Source organism: Bos grunniens, chromosome 22, assembly GCF_055505025.1.
Source record: "Bos grunniens cultivar Pamir isolate PY7600 chromosome 22, Bosgru_T2T1.0, whole genome shotgun sequence".
Taxonomy (NCBI): Eukaryota; Metazoa; Chordata; class Mammalia; order Artiodactyla; family Bovidae; genus Bos; species Bos grunniens.
In genome coordinates this window covers 318,088-329,488 of record NC_141186.1, presented here as the reverse complement: position 1 = coordinate 329,488, position 11,401 = coordinate 318,088, and the positions used below count along the sequence as shown (strand labels likewise).

General features: G+C 39.7%; 1 pseudogene across 1 annotated transcript; it reads left to right on the top strand.

The window, feature by feature from the left end:
- Positions 1-1,659: 1,659 nt before the first annotated feature.
- LOC147347900 (olfactory receptor 4P4-like) lies at positions 1,660-3,860 on the top strand (annotated as a pseudogene). Its single transcript, XR_015150813.1, has one exon. The product of XR_015150813.1 is annotated as an olfactory receptor 4P4-like (transcript).
- Positions 3,861-11,401: the final 7,541 nt, after the last annotated feature.

Here is an 11,401-nt window from a genome sequence, read left to right as displayed (position 1 = left end):
GGGACGGTTTCTAGTCACAAGGCTGTGAACAGCGGGTGGGGGTGTTGGGCTCTGTGGGGGTGGGGGAAGCCCTTCTTTCCTTTCCACATGAGACCCAGAGGACAATCCTGGCCCTGCCCACTGCATTGAGTGTGCAGCAACAGTATCAACGGTGATGCTGGTTAACAACGCATATTCCTGGAATGCACTCCGTTGGCTACTGACTGTGTGTGGTGGGAGACCTGGAAGCTTTCTTGATGATTGCAAATGACAGCAAAGTCTGAGGACATTGGAAAATTTTCACATTTCTGCAAGTGCCACACACCTCCAGAAGGAACCACAAGACTTGCCTGAAATGGTCAAGGTATAAGTATTGGACTAAACGTTGGAAGGTCTCCACCTTTGCTATGGAAGTCCAACGATTTTTCTTTGAAGTGAAAATGAATCATACTGAACGTTCACATACTTCTAGAGCTTTTGAAAAGCCCTAACTTGTAGAAATCTGCGGTACAAGTTCCTTGAAAGCAAGAAACTATATTTATGGATATGTATTAATGCCTTATATTTTGCCTTGATTATAGTGTACACATCAACCCAGGAAAGAAAGAATTCAATCGCCAAATATACAAGGAGATCAAAAGTGCCGAGCCAAGTGACACCTTGAGGCCTCCAAGATCTTTTCTGTCTTTCACACACTAAGTAAATACTGAGCACCTACGATGAGCTAGGAGGCGTGTAATAAATTTCTGGAAATAGAATGTGGAGAGAAGAAGATACAGAGTTCCTGCTTTCACTGAGAGGAATTTAATGATACATCACAGCCAGATCCTTTGCAAACTTATAGTGGGACCTCTTCCCTCACCAAAACCTGGGTGTCAGGAAAGGCTTTTCAGAGTAACAATTGGTTTGAGATCCGTAGGTTGAACCTACGTAAACCAGGGTTAAGATGCAGGAAGAATTTCACGCAGGGAAAATAGCATCTTGGAAGGCTATGTGACCAGGGAAACTTAGGACATTCTAGAAATGAAAAATGCCCTATGGGATGGAAGCCAGAGTGCAGAGGGCATTCCAGTGAAAAGACATCAGAGACAAACTTCGGGAACAAGCAATGAAGGGATGTGATCATGTATTCAATATGATGGGAAAATCCAAGAGCAGTTGTGGCAGGGAGGTGATAGAATTGCATCTGCATTTCCAAAAGTTCATCTTGCTCCATAACACTAATGATTGGAGCGACTCAACTGCAAATTACAAGGAGGGACCACTTCCTCGAATCCGAATGGTCCTCATTGCAAAGTCTATCAATAACAAATGCTAGCGAAGATGTGGACCAAAGGGAACTCTACTCCACATGCAGACTGTGTGGGTGAATTCTCTCAGAAATTACGGGAAGAAGTGCTCCATCTTGTTTATTGCATTGTGTTTAGGGGAACTAATTTGGAATTAGTGGAGCCCATTTCTCAGTATATTATTTCCAAACTAGGCAACTATAATTACAGTCTGATAAGATGGAACTCAAATAACTTCTGAATGTTAATTTATTTTGAAAGAGGAAATAATCTTGCAAGAGAAATATAGACAAACAGGAAAAGCATAGTTGTCAATATATTAACCTAGAGATGCTTCAAATATTGTTTAAGAAATATGAAAATTTCATGGAGTATTTCACATGAAGGAATTATTTCCTCTTAAAAGTCAAAAGGGCTTCCCTGGTGGCTCAGAGGTTAAAGCATCTGCCTGCAATGCAGAAGACCTGGGTTTGATCCCTGAGTCAGAAAGATCCCCTGGAGAAGGAAATGGCAACCCACTCCAGTATTCTTGCCCGGAGAATCCCATGGATGGAGGAGCCTGGTGGTCTACAGTCCACGGGGTCGCAAAGAATCAGATACTACTGAGCAACTTAACTAACTTAAAAGTCAAAAAGGATTATGAGTCCACTCATAAAAATGATTTGTTCTTCAGTTTTATCATGAATTACCTGACTAAAGGATGATTATTTATTGTATTATTCCTTCAAAATTATAGCACATTGTTCACTTTCCAGATTTTTATTTAATTGATATTTATTTAACATTGACTCTGTGCCAGCACTGCAAAACCCACCCACACACCCTACACCAATTTTGTGATTTCATTAGAAACCACTTAATCAAGCAAATTCTATAGTTACCTCTATTTTACATCCTAAATTGGCACATTATATGTCACCCTACTTAACACTATTAAGATTATCTCTTTTTTAAAAATTCTTGATAAATATAATTCCTTGCTTCCTCACAAAATAATTTAAATTATATAAAAACTGGAACTTTGTCTAATTTATCACTGTATTCTTAGCTCATAGAAGAATATTAGTTCTAGATAGTCAAAGACTCGTATTAAATGAAAATGATTTCAGTGGGTCTCAAAATAACTTGTCTTTAAAAGGCATTGGTGCCATTTAAAGTAGATATTAGGTTTCCATTTTCTCATCAATGATTCGTTTCATTGGTTTTGTCATTTCAGATCACTTTCTTGAACATCAGATCATGGAAGATAGAAATAATGTTACTGAATTTATCCTCTTAGAACTTTCTATGGACAAGAAAGTCCAGATCCTCTGCTTTTTATTTTTCTTATTCTGTTACCTGGCTATGTGGTTGGGGAATTTGATCATTGTGATTTCTATTACATGCAGTCAGCTAATCACCCAGCCCATGTACTTCTTCCTTAACTGCCTTGCACTCTCAGACCTCTTCTACACCTCCACTGTGACACCCAAACTCATGACTGACTTACTGATGGAGAAAAAGTCCATTTCCTATAAAAACTGCATGACACAGCTTTTCACCACCCACTTCTTTGAGGGGGGATTGAGGTCTTCACCCTCACAGGGATGGCCTGTGACTGCTATGTGGCCGTCAGCCAAACTCTCCACGACGCCATCACCATGAACAGGCAAAAACGTCACTCAATTCTCATAGCGTCGTGTGCAGGGGGACTTCTTCATTCTCTTGGTCTCTTTCTTCTTGCGATTGTTTGACCTTTCTGTGGCCCCAGTGAAATAGATCACTATTTCCGTGATGCATATCTTTTGTTGAAACTAGCCTGCACTGATACTCACAAAATTGGCTTTTTTGTCATTGCCAATTCTGGCTTGATGGGACTGGTGCTCTTTGTGGTTTTGATGGCCTCCTACACTTTGATTCTGTATAATGTGTGCACATATTCTGCAGAAACCACCATAAAGCACTTTCCACCTGTAGTTCCCACATCACAGTCCGTGATCCTCTTTTTCACACCTGTCATCTTTGTTTATATTAGACCTGCCACAACATTACCAGAAGATAAAGTGTTTATGCTCTTCTACACAATTATTGTCCCCATGCTCAACCCGCTTATCTACACACTTAGAAACATGGAGATGAAAAATTCCATAAGAAGAGTTTGGTGCAATAAAAGGTTCTGGGAAGGGAACTTAATGATCTGAAGGTCATTCGTCTGACGCCAGTGACTGTCTTCTCATCACTCCCTCTGTTGCTGATTCTCTCCTGCTAACGGGAAAATCAGTCAGAATGTGTAAAAGCCAAGCCTCCAACAACAGCTTGCCTTCGGTGGTTCCCTCTTTATTTTCCTCTCAATATGTTTTCCTTGATTTCACTTTTCACTAATAATCCCCTTTGTTTAAAAAAAAAAAAAAGAAAAGAAAACTTTTTACAGAGTAAAAACACACTGAAAAATCTGGAGGGAGAGTGATCCTGCCTGTATTGAAGGCTAAACCTGGGGGAGACTTCGCTCTCAAAATAGTTGGCCTCAAGGTATAAAAGGTAATAATATGTTAAAAGGTAAAAGACAGTTGAAGAATCCACCTGCTAATGCAGGAGACACAGGTTCAATCCTTGGGCCAGGAAGATCCTCTGGAGAAGGAAATGCCTACCCACTCCAGTGTTTTTGGCTGGGAAATCCCATGGAGAGAGGAATCTGGTGGGCTACAGCCCATGGGGATGCAAAACAGCTGGACATGATTCAGCGACTAAACAAAAACAAAAAGGCAGTTATAGGAAAATAAGAACAATCACATACTGCAAACTCCTTTCAGAACCATATACCTAGCCTCGTATCCTACAACTCTAGATTTCTTTTAATCAAGTACCTAGAGATCTTTTTGTGTGTATTTGTGAACTGCGATTATTTTACTTAAGTGAAAAGAATATATAGATCTAAATACAACATAGTGTAAAGTCCAGCCTTGTAGTCTACATGGCAAGTCTTACAGTCTGAAAAGCAAGTCACTGTGTGATCTGTTTGTGAAGTAACATTGTAAGTATTGGGGAAAATATATGTGTGTGTGTATATATATATATATATATATATATACACACAAACTCTTGCTATTTTAACTGGGTTTCACATTAAGTATACATGATCAAGGAATAAATAAACTACAACTGACTTTGCTACAAAAAAGAAGAAAATATAAATCCTTTAGTTCCTCAAAATAGATGATTTATTTCAAAGTAAAAGACTTTCACTTCGTTTCTAATTTCAAGTGTAGAATAATCCTAAAATAATATTTGACAAAATATAGATCAGACTCAGTGATGGGAATATATATATATATTCTGCTGCTGTGCTTAGGTGTTTCTGACTCTGTGGCCACATGGACTGTAGCCCACCAGGCTTCTCTGTCCATGGGGATTCTCCAGGCACAAATATCAGAGTGGGTTGCCATGTTCTCCTCCAGGGGATCTTCCCAAGCCAGGGACTGAACCCAGGTCTCCCATACTGCAGGCAGACTCTTTACCAACTGAGCCATCAGGGAAGCCCAAGTATACTGGAGTGGGTAGCCTATCTCTTCTCCAGGGGATTTTCCTGACCCAGGAATCAACCAGAGGTCTCCTGCATTGCAGATGGATTCTTTACCAGGTGAGCTACCAGGGAAGTCTAATGTGTATACATCCATACCTATAGGATTTTCATGATTTTCTAGTGCAAAGTATACATTTTGTTTGAAATACATTTTTAAGATTGCTGCATTTTCTTATGAAAATGTGCATAGTTTTGGATATAAAATGTAACTATTGATAGTATAGATTTGTATTCTATATAATGAGTTAAACTATATTTAATACTATAGATTTATTTTAGGTAATAGGATATTTTCTAAAGTTTCTGTCTCAAATAATGTAATATTTTTTAGAATTAATAGAAAAGATTATGAATTTTAAAGAATCATATTATTAATATGTCATAAAAATGTTGTTAACTGTTCTCCACACAAAGATAGGCCATATTAATATTTGGCTATATTATGTGTGTGTCTCCTTCAGAATTTTCCACAGTTTATTGTGATCCACACAGTCAAAGGCTATGGCATAGTCAAGAAAGCAGAAATAGAAGTTTTTCTGGAACTCTCTTGCTTTTTTGATGATCCAGCAGATGTTGGCAATTTGATTTCTGGTTCCTCTGCCTTTTCTAAAACCAGCTTGAACATCTGGAAGTTCATGGTGCACGTATTGCTGAAGCCTGGCTTGGAGAATTTTGAGCATTACTTTACTAGCAACAAAGATCTGTCTAGTCAAAGCTATAGTTTTTCCAGCAGTCATGTATGGATGTGAGAGTTGGACTCTAAAGAAAGCTGAGGGCCAAAGAATTGATGCATTTGAACTGTGGTGTTGGAGAAGACTCTTGAATGTCCCTTGGACTACAAGAAGATCCAACCAGTCCATCCCAAAGGAGATCAGTCCTGGGTGTTCATTGGAAGGACTGATGTTGAAGCTAAAACTCCAACACTTTGGCCACCTGATGAGAAGAGCTGATGCATTTGAAAAGACCCTGATGCTTGGAAAGGTTGAGGGGAGGAGGAGAAGGGGACAACAGAGGATGAGATGGCTGGATGGCATCACTGACTCAATGGACATGGGTTTGGGTGGACTCCGGGAGTTGGTGATGGACAGGGAGGCCTGGTTTGCTGCAGTACATGGAGTCTCAAAGAGTCAGACACGACTGAGGGACTGAACTGAACTGAATATGTATGTGTCTTATTTTTGTACTTGCAAGATACTTTGCAAATATTATTTTCATATTTTGCTTCATATTTACATGTCAAAAAAGAATGGTGTTTCAGAATTGTAAATAATAATCTTAAGGAGGCAAAAGTTATCAAAGTAACTGAATGAATATGTAGTAAATAATGTAAATTAACCAAATCTTACTTATTTTCCCAATTGAATTATCTCCTCAAGTGGATCAGTTGTTTGGAGTTACATTTTCATAAAGATCATCCATTCATCTTCCCAGATAGTTGCGAATATCTGGTAATAACTGATATTTTTCAATATCCCCATCTCTGTGTTTGCTTATAGTGTTTAATAGCCTTCCATAGAGACCTCAGTTCTGCCTTCATGTGTAAATTAAGCATAAACCATAATCCATGACCTTCAGCCACGAACTACAGAGTTTAATACCAGATATTTTGGGTGAGGAATTTTTTAAAAAGATGCTTACAATATATGCCATTCTTATCTCTCTTGTTAATAAGTACAAGTACTAGGAAATAAAGAGGCCAGAATATATTGCTTCATTTCACAGAGACATCATTCATACAAATCTCTCTCTCTCGGAATGAGGCTTAAAATAAGACATTATTCTGCCTGCCTCATTCAGTCTGGATTCATGAGCAGTTCAGGTTGTGGGGTGGTGGTTGCTTTTCGCTAGTAAATCACACTGTATGAGAAAACTCATATACTGATTTTAATTCCTATTGCGTGGGGATTTCTTATGTTATGTCGGTTCAGTTCAGTTCAGTCGCTCAGTCCTGTCCGACTCTTCGTGACCCCATGAATCGCAGCACGCCAGGCCTCCCTGTCCATCACCAACTCCTGGACTTCACTTAGACTCATGTCCATCGAGTCAGTCATGCCATCCAGCCATCTCATCCTCTGTCTTCCCCTTCTCCTCTTGCCCCCAATCCCTCCCAGCATCGGAGTCTTTTCCAAAGAGTCAACCCTTTGCATGAGGTGGCCAAAGTACTGGAGTTTCAGCTTTAGCATCATTCCTTCCAAAGAAATCCCAGGGCTGATCTCCTTCAGAATGGACTGGTTGGATCTCCTTGCAGTCCAAGGGACTCTCAGGAGTCTTCTCCAACACCACAGTTCAAAAGCATCAATTCTTCGGTGCTCAGCCTTCTTCATGGTCCAACTCTCACATCCAAACATGACTACAGGAAAAACCATAGCCTTGACTAGACGGACCTTTGTTGGCAAAGTAATGTCTCTGCTTTTGAATATGCTATCTAGGTTGTTCATAACTTTTCTTCCAAGGAGTAAGCGTCTTTTAATTTCATGGCTGCAGTCACCATCTGCAGTGATTTTGGAGCCCCCCAAAATAAAGTCTGATACTGTTTCCACTATTTCCCCATCTATTTCCCATGAAGTGATGGGTGCAGATGCTGTGATCTTCGTTTTCTGCATGTCGAGCTTTAAGCCAACTTTTTCACTCTCCACTTTCACTTTCATCAAGAGGCTTTTTAGTTCCTCTTCACTTTCTGCCATAAGGGTGGTGTCATCTGCATTTCTGAGGTTACTGATATTATCCTGGCAATCTTGATTCCAGCTTGTGTTTCTTCCAGTCCAGCATTTCTCATGATGTACTCTGCATAGAAATTAAATAAGCACGGTGACAATGTACAGCCTTGATGTACTCCTTTTCCTATTTGGAACCAGTCTGTTTTCCCATGTCCAGTTCTAACTGTTGCTTCCTGACTTGCATACAGATTTCTCAAGAGGCAGGTCAGGGGTTCTGGTATTCCCATCTCTTTCAGAATTTTATACAGTTTATTGTGATCCATGCAGTCAAAGTCTTTGGCATAGTCAATAAAGCAGAAATAGATGTTTTTCTGGAACTCTCTTGCTTTTTCCATGATCCAGCAGATGTTGGCAATTTGATCTCTGGTTCCTCTGCCTTTTCTAAAACCAGCTTGAACATCTGGAAGTTCACGGTTTGTGTATTGCTGAAGCCTGGCTTGGAGAATTTTGAGCATTACTTTACTAGCATGTGAGATGAGTGCAATTGTGCGGTAGTTTGAGCATTCTTTGGCATTGCTTTCTTTGGGATTGGAATGAAAACTGACCTTTTCCAGTCCTGTGGCCACTGCTGAGTTTTCCAAATTTGCTGGCATATTCAGTGCAGCACTTTCACAGCATCATCTTTCAGGAGTTGAAATAGCTCCTCTGGAGTTCCATGACCTCACTAGCTTTGTTCATAGTGATGCTTTCTAAGGCCCACTTGACTTCACATTCCAGGATGTCTGGCTCGAGGTCAGTGATCACACCGTCGTGATTATCTGGGTCGTGAAGATCTTTTCTGTACAGTTCTTCTATGTATTCTTGCCACCTCTTCTTAATATCTGCTGCTTCTGTTAGGTCCATACCATTTCTGTCCTTTATCGAGCCCATCTTTGCATGAAATGTCCCCTTGGTATCTCTAATTTTCTTGAAGAGATCTCTAGTCTTTCCCATCCTGTTGTTTTCCTCTATTTCTTTGCATTGATCGCTGAGGAAGGCTTGCTTATCTCTCCTTGCTGTTCTTTGGAACTCTGCATTCAGATGCTTATATCTTTCCTTATCTCCTTTGCTTTTCACTTCTCTTCTTTTTACAGCTAAGTCATACAGTGACTCACTTAGTGGCTCAGTCACACACTTGAGAATGTAAGGAACAACACTTCTTGAAACAGGCAATATCGAAAACAATAGCAGTAATAGTAGAATCATAAGTAAGAAGTTAAGTCAAGAACTTCTATTAGGTGTAGCCCAGTGACATCTCCATGTCATCTGACTTAGTTTGCTAAATGACTATAGCTTGCTGTTGATATCCTGCTTGTAGATCCTGAGCATCTGATCTTTATTCAAAGACTGGTTATTGAGATAAGCTTTAGAAACAAACTCAGAATGTCCTTTTTAACAACTTAATTCAACCTCTTAGCAATGTAACATAACCACAATGAACTATGTAAGGAGTGAGTCTTAGTAAATACAGACCTTAATTAAAAAAAACTGGAACTTAATATTCAGTGAAACATAATAGATGCCATAGGCCTGACATCAGTTAGGTGGATTTTTCTTTTAGAGCTCCCCAGTATATGTTGAGATTTCTGTATATGTCGGGAGACAGTCTTTTTATTTACCTGATAAGGCTGTTCAGAACCCAAGTGTCTCCAGTTTCTGGAGGGATGAGGCAGAGAGAAAAAAGGTATAATTTTACCCATAGGAGTAAATCACTAGATTGTTTTAAACGATCAGTAACTCGAGGAGAAGTGCTTCTTTATATCTGAAAACACAGAGTAAAAGTCAACAATATGTCAGACAAAAAGTTGTGAACACTGTGGTCATATTTAGCGGTCTACTGCATCCCATGCAATTGATCCCTTTGTTCTGCTGTCCTTGCCCAATGACCAAGGACATCAGTGAAAGCAATAGTCTTGAAGAGACTCATGAAGTTTTTGTGAACGTCTGTATGACCTGTCCAGCAAAGTGGGTGCCCTGATCACTGGAGATTGTGGAAAGCACCTTTTAACCATTTTTTTCTTTTCTGAGATATTAATCCTGAAGCCAGGAAAGGCATTATCAAATAAAAATGAGGTTTGTCAGGGAGCCAGGAAAAGCCAAGTGGCCATCTTGGACCTGTCATAGCCCCAACTCTTTGGTTTATGGCCATTTTTAATCCATTTTAAATTCCCTGAAGACGTGTTAACTTTTGTAGAAGCAGAATGAGCTTTGTTCATATGTGCTGTAGTCTGTTCTCAAAAGCCATATTCCATGAAAACTTTGTTCTTTTAATCAGTGAGAGAAAACCAAATTCCAGTTTGGTAACAGCTTATATTCACTGTGAAACAATAGTTATTCATTTAGTCATAGTAACAATAAGACTTCAAAGGCAGTTTAATGTCTTAACAAACTTGTAGCATGCACAAAACTCTTCTTTCACTTGCAACACACCTGGTTACACTTTCTGTATTCATCACTTCATTTGTCCATTTAGAGGACAGCCACCTGTACGTTTAGACTTACTTTGCTTTTCCTTAATAGAATGGAATTCCATTCCTTATTACTTTTTATTAAAAACACACATCTTACTTTTCTTCAGAAACCATGACTTGTACTTTACCTCATCATTCTGTTGATTGGTAAGGATAAATCACCCAAAGTTATATCATTTATAAAAGTATCTTCACAATGTCTCTGTTAATTAGATCAATAAACAAACATCAATATCATGTATCAATTCAGTAATGATTATTTCCCAGTTCACACAAGCCTCAAATTCATTTACTTTAATTTTCTTGAATTTAGAATTGTTTGATTTGTAAGCACTGACTTCTCTTTAGGCCAATTAATTAGAGCTCATTGAACCACTTAGCCTTTAGCAATTTTTTCCAAGGATGGAGACATACACCGGGACACACACAAATCTGGACAGACAGAAACCTCACAGTTTTCCACCTGAAATTTAAAATGTCTCTTTGTCCCTTTTATTTTCTTGGCTTGAGTTCCAGCTCATGGCTGGAGTCCCAGATAGAGTGGTCTGTGTATCTCAAGGACATGATAAGAGTTAACTCAGGTTTTTCCCCAGGCATGTTTCTGTTTCTCAGGCAGGATCAGAGCTCCCCAAAAGAGTATTTTCACAAGTCAAACGTTTAGTAATTACATGTGCAAAAAGAACCAGTTTTGCAATTTCAAAAAGATTCCATTTTACCTAGTTTTCTCCGGAGTCTAAAGAATACACATGGCCATTCAGGGTTCAAAATGTCATTTCTCCTTCATGTAGTCATAGCTTCATAGCTAAGCTTTAAACCAGAGAGTGCTCAGATGGGCTCTGATGACAGGGGTAGACTGATCGATAAGATGTCCCAGCAGGGATTCTCTCTCTGGGCAGGTGAGGTCTTCTCTTAAAGCAAAGAAACCCCATATATAAGGGATTTTTAGGCCTTGAGGATCAAAATTATCCCAGTTTTTCAAGATATTATTCAAGGGGGGGGTGGTTCTGGACTGTTAGGCCCCATCTGTAAGAGAGAAAAAAGCAGTGCCCAGTGCCATGGCTTTTTTCTACCAGAGGTGTCTGCTCCTGCTCTAGACGGGGTTGGAGACTGATTTTCCACCTAAGCTTCCTTCCCTGGCCAGAGCTAACCTGTCTCTTACAGGTGAAGGTGTCCTACTCCCAACCCCCCTCGTTCTACCACCCAGGCATGGTGGAGATGCACCAGGGTTAGACCTGATGGCATCCCAGATTGATGTCCAGGTCCTCACCATTAAAACCTTGGTTTGATTTCCCTTTTATTCCGGCACCACCTGGGGTGGAACAGAGTAGTTTTCCAGATGCTTGCCGAGCCAAGACCACTAGGGGACGCACCCAACTTCTGTGTACCTGCGCACATTCCTCATAACAG